This window comes from Grampus griseus, assembly GCF_964374135.1.
Source record: "Grampus griseus genome assembly, chromosome: 10".
NCBI classification, from domain to species: Eukaryota; Metazoa; Chordata; class Mammalia; order Artiodactyla; family Delphinidae; genus Grampus; species Grampus griseus.
Genome location: NC_139004.1, coordinates 92,947,739 through 92,962,266, shown reverse-complemented (window position 1 = coordinate 92,962,266; position 14,528 = coordinate 92,947,739). Strand labels below are relative to the sequence as shown.

The 14,528-nt window shown below is 39.7% G+C and overlaps 1 long non-coding RNA gene across 2 annotated transcripts in view; it reads left to right on the top strand.

Annotated features, from left to right (window-relative positions):
* The window catches only part of LOC309828080, a 104,102-nt gene that overhangs the window by 51,675 nt on the left and 37,899 nt on the right, over nt 1-14,528 (top strand). Inside the window, exon 1 of one of the 2 annotated variants that reach the window (XR_014297291.1) lies at nt 2,293-2,694. The exons of the other annotated variant lie outside the window; for it this stretch is intronic. This is a non-coding gene — a long non-coding RNA (uncharacterized lncRNA). Of the gene's footprint in view, nt 1-2,292; nt 2,695-14,528 lie in introns of those variants that run through there. 2 annotated transcript variants of the gene reach the window in all.

Below are 14,528 nucleotides of genomic sequence, written 5' to 3'. Positions count from 1 at the left end.
CTGTTCAGTTTTACAACTGAGTTTTTATCTTTTACAAGGAGCAGGAAGCATTAGGGCTCTGAAGGGAGCTGGAGTAGGGACCCTGGAACTAGGATTTGACAAAATAGTGTAGCCATTTGAATACCTCTCTGAATATTGTGTTGAACAATCTGCACCTGCTGCAAGATGAGACCTACCCCCTCACCCCCAAAGTGAACTGAAACAGGTTTTTTTGTGTTTTTAAAAATCTTCAACTATGGGCTTTATACTTGTGAAATATACAATTCCTTCAGCAAGCAGTCTCAAACCCTTGATTTCAGGAGAACTACAGGTTGCCACAAGGACCCCCCAAACTAGATCTTTGATCATTATTTGGGAGGTTCAGGATGGAAAAGATCTACAGTGGGTACACAGGGTCTTTACCTTAAGGAGCTCATCATTTAGTAAGTTATCAGGTGCCTTCCAATTTGAAGGCCTCAGTTAGACATAGCAGGTGAGCCCTTACTGGCTATACCTGCTCCAGGAATTTCCACAACAGCATCCAGGTACACGCAGAGCCCTGTGTATCCTACCCCGTTACTCCTTTACCCTAGTCCGTGATTTTTCAAGTTGGGGGTAGGGTGGGGACACTAAAGCAATGTGCACTGAGATCTGCTGGATCCCAGATGATCATTCTGGCACTAAACTCTCACCCCTCCCTACATCTTTCTACTTTATTGCCAGAACTCTTAGGAGTCCTCAAATGAGAAAATAGTCATGTTTTTTGGTCACCATAAGCAATATACAAATCCTCATGCTCAAGAATGCAGCTTATCATTACTATCAGAATAATCTGCTAGATCTGCCACCCACTCCATGTTTTTGGTCTTCATTCTTTCTCTAAGCTCTCTCTGTTATCTCCACCAACTAGGATCTTCTTATCCTCGCTTCCTTAATATCCCACACCGTCTCCCCTCACAACCCATTTCCAGTGCTTCCATTCTGTCAAAATTTCAGTTTAGGCCCCTACAAACCCAAATGCAGGAAGGATACTCTTTCAAATGTTATGAAGAAACATGTGATCAAAATCAATCCATGAACAGTCACCTTCTAAAATCTTTGGGGGAGAAGTGGCAAAGATGAACCAGAATTTTAAGACCTCAAAGCAGTAATGCTTTTTGTTATTGGTTCAATTCTCATTGTTCCTTAATCCTTCTCCTATTCTCTAGCAACCAGAAAATGAAATTTGGGGGTAGAGGAGCAGATCTGAAGCTATTTCCCCATTATATTTGCACCCAGGTTATCAACCTAAAAAAACTGTCCACGGGACAAATATGACAAATGGGTGACAGATGTTCACCTAAGTCCTGTATCAGGAATGCCCCAACTTAGGCCATGACAGCTTCTAAGTCGTGTTAAAAACAACAAAAAGCTAGTTCTCAAGGGACATATGTCTTAATCGAGGGACTCATGCCATAAGAGAATACACAACTGACATAAGGCACATATTTCAGGTTTTGAATCTAACATCGCAGTCTACATCTAGCCTTGTATTTTTCTTCGTATGACCATACACAAGAAGGCTGCACAAGAACACCTGTCATTGGGTTACGTTAATGGAAGAAGTCTAAGTGTCACTAGAGTTGTATGCGTGACCTGGACAGGCCTCTAAGGCAGGCCGATGGCCGGGTGGGTGCCCTCGGAAGAGAGCGTCACTCTGAGCCTGCTACTCCTACTGGAAGAGACTCTGCCCACAGAATGCTCTAGAGATGATCATTACTAAAGGGTGTGCTGCTCTGAAGGAACTGTTGAGGTTCATGACATGAAGGAGTTAGTGAGGGTTCCAGAGATTTGCATTTAGACATGAAATGGGGAAATCTGGAGCAGTCCTTTCTGACCTTCGTCTGACAACCCCAAAAGGGCAGGGTGTGCAGCCCGTGACACCCACTTCCTTCCTTTTCCGAGTTAACGCCCCCTCCCCCATCCAGGCCTGCCCGGACGCCTCCGTCCCCCGCCTTCCAGTAGAGCTCGCGGCCTTGGCCGCGCAACAGTCTTCCGACCCCCTCCAAATCCCGACCTGGCGCACGCGCACACAGCACGCGGCCAAGTAGGCGCGGCCGGCTGGGCGAGAGGGGTAATGAATCGGCCAAGGCTGCAACGCTCCCTCGAGGGGCTGGGCAGCGAGGGGGCGTGGTGAGCGCGAGGCCCCGCCTTTCCATTGTAGGCGGCGGGGCCAGGTGCAGGCCCACGTGAGCAGCCGGCCCACGGGCTCTAGGGCCCGGGCGCGCAGACGCACAGCAGGGCTAGGGCGAGGTCGGAGGCGGCAAAGGGGTGAAGGCGGAGGAGGTAGTGCCTGGGAACAGGCAACCTGTGTCTGGCGCGGTGCCCTGCAGCTGGTGGCGGGTGGGGCCGGCGGGCGGGCTACCGCTTTCCCGTGTCGACGGAGGCTGCTGACGGGAAAACGATCCGGGAGGGAGCGCCTCGGCCCAGGTTCCTTCCCCTGCAAACCTGCGAGATTTCAGGGCCGAGTAAGCCAAGCAGAAGATCTGGGCAGTGTTAACAAACGGACGTTGAGATTCGCAGAGGTCAGCCTTCGAGGCCTCTGTCTGCCCGCCACCGGCTCTGTGACGTCTGGCGTGTCACAGCCTGGCCTCAGTTTCCCCACCCTTCTAGAGGGCTTGCAGCTTGCGAGTGGCCCCGAAGAAAAGAGTTAACGTCACAAATACTACCGGCCTAGTGAGTATTTAGAGCATCTGAGTCACGCCCTTGCCCTCATTTCAACAAGATGAGTTACACGGTGGTTTAGTGCCAGGGCCCCTGTGTGAGCTTGGGCCTCAGTTTCCTTTGTCAGCGCACAGAATGTGCTTCGAAGGTAACGAGAAGGGAGTGTGGAGCGTTGTCCCTGGCACATGGTGGGCACATAATGCTAGTTCCAGGTGTCAGGCAGAGCAAATGGCGTCGACGTAGAGTTTATTTTAGAGTAGCCAGGCCGTCTGGGGAATGCAACCACAGACCGTGCGAGCCAGGGTGCATACCTGCGGATAGCGGTCCGTTTCTACTCTGTCAGCTAGCCAGGGAGAAGGGGTACACTTAATAATTTATTAAGTACACTCCCATTTATCCCTGACTTAGAAAAGGCTTCCTTGGTCTAATTTTCCCGATCTCTCTAGTTCGTAGTGTTTTGGAAACGCTAAAGGAAACGCTTCATTGGTTGTTCTGAATTTGATGTTACATTTAGTTCTGTTCTTTTTATTTTTTTAAAATAATTCTTGGCTTTCGTGGCAGTGCGCAGGCTCTTCGTTGGGGGTGCGCTAGCTTCTCCCTAGTTGTGGCGCGCAGGCTCTCTAGTTGGCGTGTGTGCGGGCTCTGTTGCCCTGCTTTATTGCCACTCGGCATGTGGGATCTTAGTTCCCTGACCAGGGATTGAACCTATGTCCCCTGCTTTGGAAGAGGGATTCTTAACCGCTGGACCACCAGGAACGTCCCCATTTAGCCCTCTTATGATGATGATGATGAAGGAAATGTGATTGATCTGTATTTGGCATGGTTATTAGTATACCGGATTAATTTGGGATAAAATTGTCAGTACTCAGCAGGAGAGCTGGCAAAACCTTATGTTCAGCTGTTACTGGGGCTCCATGTTGAAAGCTTAAAAAATATTCGTGTTCTGTGCTGTATTACCTCCGTCGTCTCAGTAATACCCCAGCTTCCATTGTCTCTAGGGTGGTCCTTGAAAGCTTTTGTTAATTTTTATTTTTCAGACATTTTGACCTCAATCTCACCTTTTCCTACCAGTAACCACTTAAAGATTCTGTTGCTGCAAGAGTTCAGGGAAAATCCATTTGTAATATTATTTGGAGAAGGGTGACCACACCCTGACTTCTACAGTGTTGAGTAAATCAAACTACTGTTCTTACTGGAAAAAAACCTGCAGCTGAAGCTGGGGTTAGGGATAAAGAAACCCAGCTGGATTTTGCCCCTCAGTACTAGTGAGAGTTTCTGTTTGTGGTGTGTTTATCATAAAACCTGCTTTGCAAGAATGTGACTAGCTTTTTATAAGTCCACTGTGACTATACATGGTTCATGATGACTATACATGGTTTATGATGCCTAGCATCTAAGATATGTACAAATAACTAATAGATCCTGACCCCCTTAAATGACTGACAGGTGTTTGCAAAAGTCAGTATTCTGCCCACACAATAGCTCCTTGCTGGAAAAAGTATTTGGTTGATATTATCTATAACTGATACTTTTAAAATATAGTATTGAAAGCATATGAGAGATTTTGGGGTTTGACTTTTTCATTTATTTTCATCTTCTCATTTCAGTATTTTAAACAGTTGTAGAACTTATGTGCTGGTGTTAACAGCTTCTTGAATTTGGCTTAAAAGAGCTAGTTGTCCTTGGTCTCACTATTTCAGTTCAACATACATTATTTAACAGAGAGTATAATATGCTGAATAACTGAACTGCAACAATCATAATAAACATTCATTGAGAATGTACCATTTCCATTTATATTTATGTTTATCATATATATCCATTTATTTCACCATTTTGGACACTGGGGAATAAGACAATGTTTATTATATGTTTTCACCTCAGGGAATTTATGACTTTGTTTCCTCTCTTTTTTTTAAAAGAAAAGAATCTTTCTGAAAAGTGAAGCCTTTTAATTGTGGTAGAAATCCTGAATATAATGTTTCATTGAGAAACAGTACTCTCCTTTAAAATTTTTGTTGTTTTTTCTTTGTTTCAAATGAAATAACGAACTCTTACAATGTTAGTGTGGCCCTGAGCCAAAACCAATCATTTCTTACTTTAGTAAAGGGATCGAGAATTTTAATTTAATACATAGCAAGTATAATACTTAAGGATCTGCTCATAAAATTGATATTGGATGACAAAGGTTTTAAAACAAGGGTTTTAGACTTCAGAACAGGAAAGGTAAATTTGTGTTTATCCTGTGCCTTATTAAAATATTGGAAATTAATAGTAAAACGCAGTGATGGATTAAAAATAAGCCATTAGACTTTGGGCAACATGGGTTAGTCAGTGATACATATATGTATATAATGATATGTATGTATATGTACCATTGTTTGTTTTACAAAAGTCTTTCACTTTAATCTCCTCTCATCAGTTCTCCTATATCACTTTCATATAGGTATTGCTTAAGCCATTAAAGAAATGAAGAAAAAGTTTCAGAAAAGGAAAAAAAAAATTCAGAGAAGGTGAAAGGAAATTGCCTAAGGTCTTCTGAGTCCAAGTCCTATAATGCTCACACAATAAAAAAAGACATGGTGGGCAATGAATATTTTTGATTGAGCCCATTGTCAGTGCAGTCAGTATAGTGGAATTACAATTCTTTCACTGCGATTGACTCCTCTGTTCTAATTTTTACCCGTTTCTATTAACAAAATAAGGATTTCTGAATTTAACAGTAACAGGAATAGAGTGGTGAACAAGATGTAAAGCAGCCCCAGCTCTCATGAGAGTTACAATTTAGAGAGAGGTAACAGAGAGCAAAATAACTTCAGATTGTTAAGTGCTAAAGAGATAAAGAGCACATAACCCAGCTTAGGGTGTCATGGAAAGATCCCCAGGAAAAGGGTACCTTAATTGTTGTCTGAAGGATAAGTAAAAATCAGGTGAAGGCAGGAGGAGATGGACAGTCTCAGTAAAGGAACAGTGTGTGAAAAGACGTGATGCAGAAGAGTGCATCCATTGTTCAAGGACCTGGAAAGTACAATGTTAATCATTATAGATGTAGGGGTGTGTTGGGGGCAGTGGCTTTGGTGAAAGAAGAAAGTGTGAGAGATGAGGATAAATAAGGAAGAAGGAGTTCAAGGACTTTGAATCTGTGAGTAAAGGTTTTGGAAAGTAGGGTAGAAGAATGCTGGGAGCTTTGAGACTGTGAGTAGGAGGAACAACTATTAGGAGACCATTGCAGAAGTCCAGGTAGGAAATGATGGTTGCCTGGAAAAGGGTAGTGACACTGAAGATAAAATGAGGATGGAAAATGGAAGATAACTGAAAAAATATATATGAGTAGAATTTTTTCTTCAAAGAATGGTTTATCATCCTAGAACATAATTGGTAAAAACTCAAGTTGCATACTGCAGAACTTGCATCTTTTTAAAAAAATACCGAAGTATAGTTGATTTACAATATTATATTAGTTTCAGGTGTACAACATAGCATTTCAGTATTTTTGTAAATTATACTCCATATAAAGTTATTATAAAATATTGACTGTATTCCCTGTGCTGTACAATATATCCTTGTAGCTAATTTATTTTATGTGTCGTATTTTGAACCTCTTAATCCCCTGACCCTATTTTGCCCCTCCTCCCTTCCCTCTCCTTACTGGTAACCAGTAGTTTGTTCTCTATATATGTAAATCTGTTTCTGTTTTTTTTTTAATTCATTCAGTTTTATTATTTTAGATTCCACGTATAAGTGATAGCATACAGTATTTGTCTTTCTCTGTTGACTTACTTCACTAAACGTAATACCCTCCAGGTCCATGCATGTTGTTACAAATGGCAAATTTTCATTCTTTTTTTTATAGCTGAGTAATATTCCACTGTGTATATGTATGTGTATTTATATATATGCCACATCTTCTTTATCCATTCGTCTCTTCATGGACACTTTGGTTGCTTCCATATCTTGGCTATTCTAAATAATGCTGTGAACATTGGGGTACATGTATCTTTTCGAATTAGTGTTTTTGTTTTGATATAATTTCTATTCTGTTAAATTTTGGGGGACTTGTTCTGTGGCCTAGCATATGATCTGTCCTGGAGAACAGTTGAAAAGAATGTGTACTCTGCTGTTTTGGGATAGAATATCCTGTAGATATCTATTAAGTCCAGCTGGTCTAATGTGTCATACAAGACCACTGTTTCCTTATTGATTTTGTATCCGGACGATCTGTCCATTGATGTAAGTGGGGTGTTAAAGTCCCCTACTATTATTGTATTATTGTCAGTTTCTCCCTTTATGTCTGTTAATACTTGCTTTATATATTTAGGTGCTCCTATATTAGGTGCATATATTTTAATGAATGTTGTATGCTCTTCTTGTGTTGATCCCCCATCATTATATAATGCCCTTCTTTGTCTTTTGTTACAGATTTTGTTTTAAAGTCTACTTTGTCTGATATGAGTATTTGTTACAGATTTTGTTTTAAAGTCTACTTTGTCTGATATGAATATTGCTACCCCAGCTTTCTTGTTGCTTCCATTTGCATGAAATTTCTCTTTCCATCCCCTCACTTTTAGAGTGTTTGTGTGTGTGTCTTTACGTCTGAAATGAGTCTCTTGTGAGCAGCATATAAATGGGTCTTGATTTTTCATCCAGTTAGCCACCCTATATCTTTTGATCAGGGTGTTTAGTCCATTGGCATTTAAAGTGATTATTGATAGGTACGTAGTTATTGCCATTTTGTTACTTATTTTCTGGTTGTTTTTGTAGTTCTTCTCTGTTCTTTTCTTCTTTTAGTTTTTACCCTTGTAGTGTGATGATTTTCTTTAGCTGTATGCTTGTGTTTCCTTCTCTCTAGTTCTTGGGTATCTATTGTAGGTTTTTGATTTGTAGTTACTATAGGGTTCATGTGTGTTGACCTGTAACTATATCTGCTTGTTTCAAACTGATAGTCATTTAAGTTCAAACACATTCTAAAAGATATACTTTTTAAAATTCCCCTCCCCCACGTTTTGTGTTTTTGGTGTCATATTTACACCTTCATGTTTATCCCTTAACTGCTTATTGTGGTTGTAGTTGATTTACAGTTTTTTTCTTTTAATCTTCATACTAGCGTATTTAAGTGGTTGATCCACAGCCTTTACTGTATGTTTGCGTAGGTCCTGACCTTATTGCTTCTCTTGCCTTCCTACCTGACTCCGTGTGGATCTTCCTTTATAGCCTTGCACATATAAGAGTCTTTATGCCTGTCTCCAGTTTGCTTTCAGTGATAATTGCTCTGCATGTAAATGTATTCTTGATGTGTTTGTGCAGGGAGGCAAGTCCAGTGTCCTCCTACTCTGCCATTTTGACCTCTTATATATGAGTAGAACTAATGCAGTTTTGTGATAGCTTGGATGAAGGGAGACAAGAGAGTAATGCCTGGGTTTCTGTTTTGGCAATTGAGAGAATAGTAATACTGCTCACTGAGAGGAGGGATACAAAACAGGGGTACAAATTTGAGAGGAAGTCTATGAGGGGAAAGATAAGAGTTCAGTTTTAGACAGATTGAGTCTAAACATCAAGCTGAAGATAATGACTTGGGAGGTTTGAGTCGAGGCCAGTGATTTGGAATTATTGGGGGGATAATATTTGCTTCTCATTACGATTGGGAGAAAATTAGAAATACTAAGAATACTTCAAGCTCTTTTTGAAGAAAGGAATTATGTTTAATTTACATGACAAGTCTGTAAGCAACCTCTAGAATAAGGAAAAAATTGCATCACAAAGAATCAGAGCTAGTGGCTTGAAAAGTGCCTTAATGTGGAAAGACACCTAATTTTCTTTTAAAAAATGAGCACTGGGCCCGGTGGGATGGAGGCTGGGAGACTGGGGTAACTGGCATGCAGCTCAGCGGGAGGCAGGTGCCTGGAGATGTGACTGGGGCCCACATGGCCAGGTTGCCATCCCAGAGCAGGGCTGCCACACCCTGGCCCTGAGCCACCCTCATTCTGCATGAAAAACCAGCTCCATGACCCCCCAGCACAGGTGCATTTTTTAAAAAACAAGTACTTAGAGAATTACCTTTCAAAAAAGTACTGCAGAGATGGTTAGATTGGATTTAATAAAAATCAAGAACCAACTCTGTATGCTATCTACAACAAACTCACCTTAAATATAGAGACATAGATAAGTTAGAAGTAAAAAATGGAAAAAACATATGCCATGCAAAACACTAATCAAAAGAAAGATGAGGTGGCTCTATTAATACCAAAGTAGACTTCAAGAAATACTGCCAAGGAAGAAGACGGGCATTACATAATGAATAAGGGGTCAGTTCGTCGAGAACACTTAACAGTCCCAAATGTGAATGCACCTAACACAACTGAAAGAACCAAAGGTGACATAGACAAAGTCACCGTCAAGAACACTTAACAGTCCCAAATGTGAATGCACCTAACACAACTGAAAGAACCAAAGGTGACATAGACAAAGTCACAGTTTTAGCTGGCAAGTTCAACTCTTCTTTTTCAGTAATCCATAGAACTAGTAGACAGAAAATGAGCAGGGATGTAGAGACCTAAACAGCCCTATTAGCCAACTTGATGTAACTGACTGTTAGAGGATACTCCATCCAGCAGTAGCAGAATACACATTCTCGTCAAGTGTATGTAGGAAATTCCCCACGTTAGATCATATTCTGGGCCATAAAACAAATTTCAACAAATTTAAGAAACCATATAAAATATGTTCTCTGATCCCAGGAGAATTAAGCTGGAAATTAATAAAAATATCGGCAATTTCCAACTATTTGGAAATTACACAACACACTTTTAAATAACCCTGAGTCAAAGAGGAAGGCATAAGGGCAATTAAAAACTACTTTGAATGGAATGACAGTTAAAATGCAGCACATGCTAAAGCAGTGCTTAGAGGGAAGTGTAGCGTAAAAGGCATATATTAGAAACAAAAAAGGCCTGAAATCAATCTTAGCCTCTTAAGGCTGATCTTAGCCTCCACCTTAAGAAACTAAAAAACAGAAGAGCAAATTAAATCCAAAACAAACAGAAAATAGGAAATAATAAAGATAAGGCCTTGAATAAAGTTGCAAACAAAAATAGAGAAAGTCACTAAAACCAAAAAGTGGTATTTGAAAGATAAATTTGATATACCTCTAGCTAGACTTATCAGGAGAAAAGCTAGACTTATCAAATCAATATCAAGAATGAAAAAGAGAACATCACTACAGACCCTACAGACATTAAAATGATAGTAGGGAATATTATCAACAATTTTCTATGTTAATAAATTTGATAAATTAGATGAAATGGGCAAATTCCTTGAAAGACTAACTACCAGAACTTACTTAAGAAGTAGTAAATAACCTAACAACTTTCCCACAGGAAAAATCTGGTGGCTTCACTGGTCAATTGTACAGGTATTTAAGGAAGAAATAATACCAATTCTACACAAACTCTTCCAGAAATAGAAAAGGAGAGAACACTTCCCAACTAATTTCATGAGGCCAGCAGTATACCTCACACTCATTAGGATGGCAACTATCAAAAGAACCAGAAAATAATAAGTATTGATGAGTATGTGGGGAAATTGGAACCATTGTGCAGTGTTGATGAGAATGTAAAAGGATGTAGCTGCTATGGAAAATAGTATGGTGATTCCTCAAAAAAATTAAAATTAGAGTTACCGTATGATCTAGCAATTCCACTTTTACATCACAGGGATGTAATACACATTATCTAACAAATAATACTGTAATAATTTTGTATGGTGATAGATGGTTACTAGACTTATTGTGGTGATCATTTCATAATGTATTTGATTGTCAAATCCCTATGTGTACACCTGAAACTAACATACTATTGTATGTCAACTGTATTTCAGTTAAAAAAAGGAGGGGTTTGAAGAGATATTTGTACACCCATGTTCATAGCATTATTCATGATAGGTAAAAGATGGATGCACCCCAAGTGTCCATTGATAGATGAATGGATAAGCAACATGTGGTATATGCATGCAAAGGAATATTACTCAGCCTTGAAAAGGAAGGAAATTCTGGTAATGCTACAGTATGGATAAAACTTGAGGGCCTTATGCTAAATGAAATAAGCCCCTCACTAAACAGCAAACACCATATGATTCCACTTATATGAGATACCTCGCATAGTCAAAGTCATAGAGGCAAAAAGTAGAATGATGATTTTGAGGGGCTAGGAACGGGGGAATGGGGAAATACTGTTTAATGGGTACAGAGTTTCAGTTTTCCAAGAAGAAAAGAGCTATGGAAATGGATAGTGGTGATGGTTGAACACATACTGAATATATTTAATACCACTAAACTGTACACTTAAAAGTGGTCAAGATGGTAAGTTTTCTGTTGTTTATTTTCTCACAGTAAACAAAATTGAACAAAATTGAGTATATAAAAAGAGTAGAAAATATATCGTGACCAAGTGGAGTTTATCATAAGGTGCAAGATTGGTTCACTATTCATAAATCAATCAATGCAATTCACCATATCAACAGACTAAAGAAGAAAAACCATATGATCATCTCAATAGATGCAGAAAAAGCATTTTAAGAAGCATTTATTATTCATTCCTGAAAAAACTCTCAGAAAACTAGGAATAAAAGTGAACTTCCACTACCTGATAAAGGCCATGGATGAAAAACCTACAGCTAATATCATACTTAATAGTGAAAGACTTGAATGCTTTCCCCCTAAAGTCAGAACAAAGCAAGGATGCTGGCTCTCACCACTCTTATTCGTCATTTTCCTGAAGGTCCTAGCTAGTGCAGTGAGGCAAGAAAAAGAGGCATACAGAGTGGAAAGGAAGAAATAAAAACTCCTTTATTTGTAGATACCATGATTGTCTGTGTAGAAAATCCCAAAGACTCTCCAAAAAACTCCTGGATATAGTAGGTAAAATTAGGAAGGTCACAAGATCCAAGGTCAATATATGAAAACTGTCGTACTTTTCTAACAGCAAACATTTGAACTTGAAGACTTTTTAAAGTGCTCTTTAAAATAGCATTCAGGGAATTCCAGTGGTCCAGTGGTTAGGACTTGGAGCTTTCACTGCAGTGACCTGTGTTCAGTCCCTGGTCGGGGAACTAAGATCCAACAAGCTTCAAGTTGTGGCCAAAAAAAAAAAAAAGCATCCAAACTATTTAAATACTTAGGGAAAATATAACAAAATATGTGTAAGATTTGTATGTTAAAAACTACAAAATTGATGAGAGAAATTAGAGAAGACCTAATATCAGTAGTGAGATATTTTGGGTTCATAAGTGGGGAGACTCAATATTATCAGAATGTAATTTCTTCCCAAAATGATGTGTAGATTCAATGAAATTACAACCACAATCTCAGCAGCCATTTTTTATGGAAATTAATAGGCTAGTTCTAAAGTTTATATTGAGAGGCAAAGAACATAGAGTAGCCAAAACAATTTTTTAAATTTAATTTTTACTTTATATTGGATTATAGTTGATTTACAATGTTGTGTTAGTTTCAGGTGTGCAGCAAAGTGATTCAGTTATACATAAACGTTTATCCATTTTTTAAAAATTTATTTATTTTTGGCTGTGTTGGGTTTTCGTTTCTGTGCACGGGCTTTCTCTAGTTGCGGCAAGCGGGGTCTATTCTTCATCGCGGTGAGTGGGCTTCTCATTGTCGTGGCTTCTCTTGTTGCGGAGCACAGGCTCTAGACGTGCAGGCTCAGTAGTTGTGCCTCACGGGCTTAGTTGCTCTGCGGCATGTGGGATCTTCCCAGACCAGGGCTCGAACCCGTGTCCCCTGCATTGGCAGGCAGATTCTTAACCACTGCGCCACCAGGGAAGCCCTATCCATTCTTTTTTAGATATTTTTCTCATATAGGTTATTACAGAATATTAAGTAGAGTTCCCTGTGCTATACAGTAGGTCCTTGTTGATTATCTGTTTTATATATAGTAGTGTGTATATGTTAATCCCAAACTCCTAATTTATCCGTCCCTCCATGTTTCCCCTTTGGTAACCATAGGTTTGTTTTCGAAGTTTGTGAGTCTGTTTCTGTTTTGGAAATAAGTTCATTTGTATCATTGTTTTTTAGATTTCACATATAAGTGATATCATGATATTTGTCTTTCTCTTTTTGACTTACTTTGCTTAGTATGATAATCTCTAGGTCCATCCATGTTGCTGCAAATGGCATTATTTTATTCTTTTTTATGGCTGCATAATATTCCATTGTAGATATGTACCACATCTTCTTTATCCATTCTTCTGTCCATGGGCATTTCGGTTGCTTCCATGTCTTGGCTGTTGTAAGTAGTGCTGCAGTGATCATTATAGAGTGCATGTATCTTTTTGAATTATGGTTTTCTCTGGATCAGTGCTCAGGAGTTGGATTGCTGGGTTGTATGGTAGTTCTATATCTAGGGGTTTTTTTTTTTGTTTTTTTTTGGTTGTGTTGGGTCTTCATTGCTGCACATGGGCTTTTCTGTAGTTGCCACAAGCAGGGGCTACTCTCTGTTGTGGTTCACGGGATTCTCATTGCGGTGGCTTCTCTTGTGGAGCATGGGCCCTAGGCGCGTGGGCTTCACTAGTTGCAGCATATGGGCTCTGTAGTTGTGGCTCATGGGCTCTAGAGCACAGGCTCAGTGGTTGTGGCACATGAGCCCAGTTGCTCCGCGGCATTTGGGATCTTCCTGGAGCAGGGCTTGAACCCATGTCCCCTGCATTGACAGGCGGATTCTCAACCACTGCGCCACCAGGGAAGTCCCCACTTTTAGCTTTTTAAAGAATCTCCATACTGTTCTCCATAGCGGTTGTACCAATTTACATTCCCACCAACAGTGTAGGAGGGTTCCCTTTTCCCCACACCTGCTCTAGTATTTGTTATTTGTAGACTTTTTGATGATGGCCATTCTGACCAGAGTGAGGTGGTACCTCCTTGTGGTTTTGATTTGCATCTCTCTAATAATGAGCAGTGTTGAGCATGTTTTCATGTGCTTTTTGGCCATCTGTATGTCTTCTTTAGAGAAATGTCTATTTAGATCTTCTGCCTATTTTTTGGATGGGTTGTTTGTTTTTTTGATATTAAGCTGCATGAGCTGTTTGTATATTTTGGAGATTAATCCTTTGTTGGTAGCTGCATTTGCAGATATTTTCTCCCATTCTGTGGGTTGTCTCTTCATGTTGTTTATGGTTTCCTTTGCTGTGCAAAAGCTTTTAAGTTTCATTAGGTCCCATTTGTTTATTTTTGTTTTTATTTTCATTACTGTAGGAGGTGGATCCAAAAAGATATTGCTGTGATTTACGTCATAAAGTATTCTGCCTATGTTTTCCTCTAAGAGTTTTATAGTATCTGGTCTTACATTTAGGTCTTTAATCCATTTTGAGCTTATTTTTGCGTATGGTGTTAGGGAGTGTTCTAATTTCATTCTTTTACACGTAGCTGTCCAGTTTACCCAGCACCACTTACTGAAGAGACTGTCTTTTCTCCGTTGTATAGTTTTGCCTCCTTTGTCATAGATTAATTGCCCATAGGTGTGTGGGTTTATTTCTGGGTTTTCTATCCTGTTCCATTGTTCTATATTTTATTTTTGTGCCAGTGCCATACTGTTTTGATGACTGTAGCCTTGTAGTATATTCTGAAGTCAGGGAGCCTGATTCCTCCAGCTCCGTTTTTCTTTCTCAGTATTGCTTTGGCTATTTGGGGTCTTTTGTTTATCCATACAAATTTTAAAAACTTTTTGTTCTAGTTTAGTTCTGTGAAAAATGCTGTTGGTAATTTGTAGGGATTGAATCTGTAGATTGCCTTGGGTAGTAGAGTCATTCTGACAGTAATGATTCTCCCAATCCAAGGACATGTT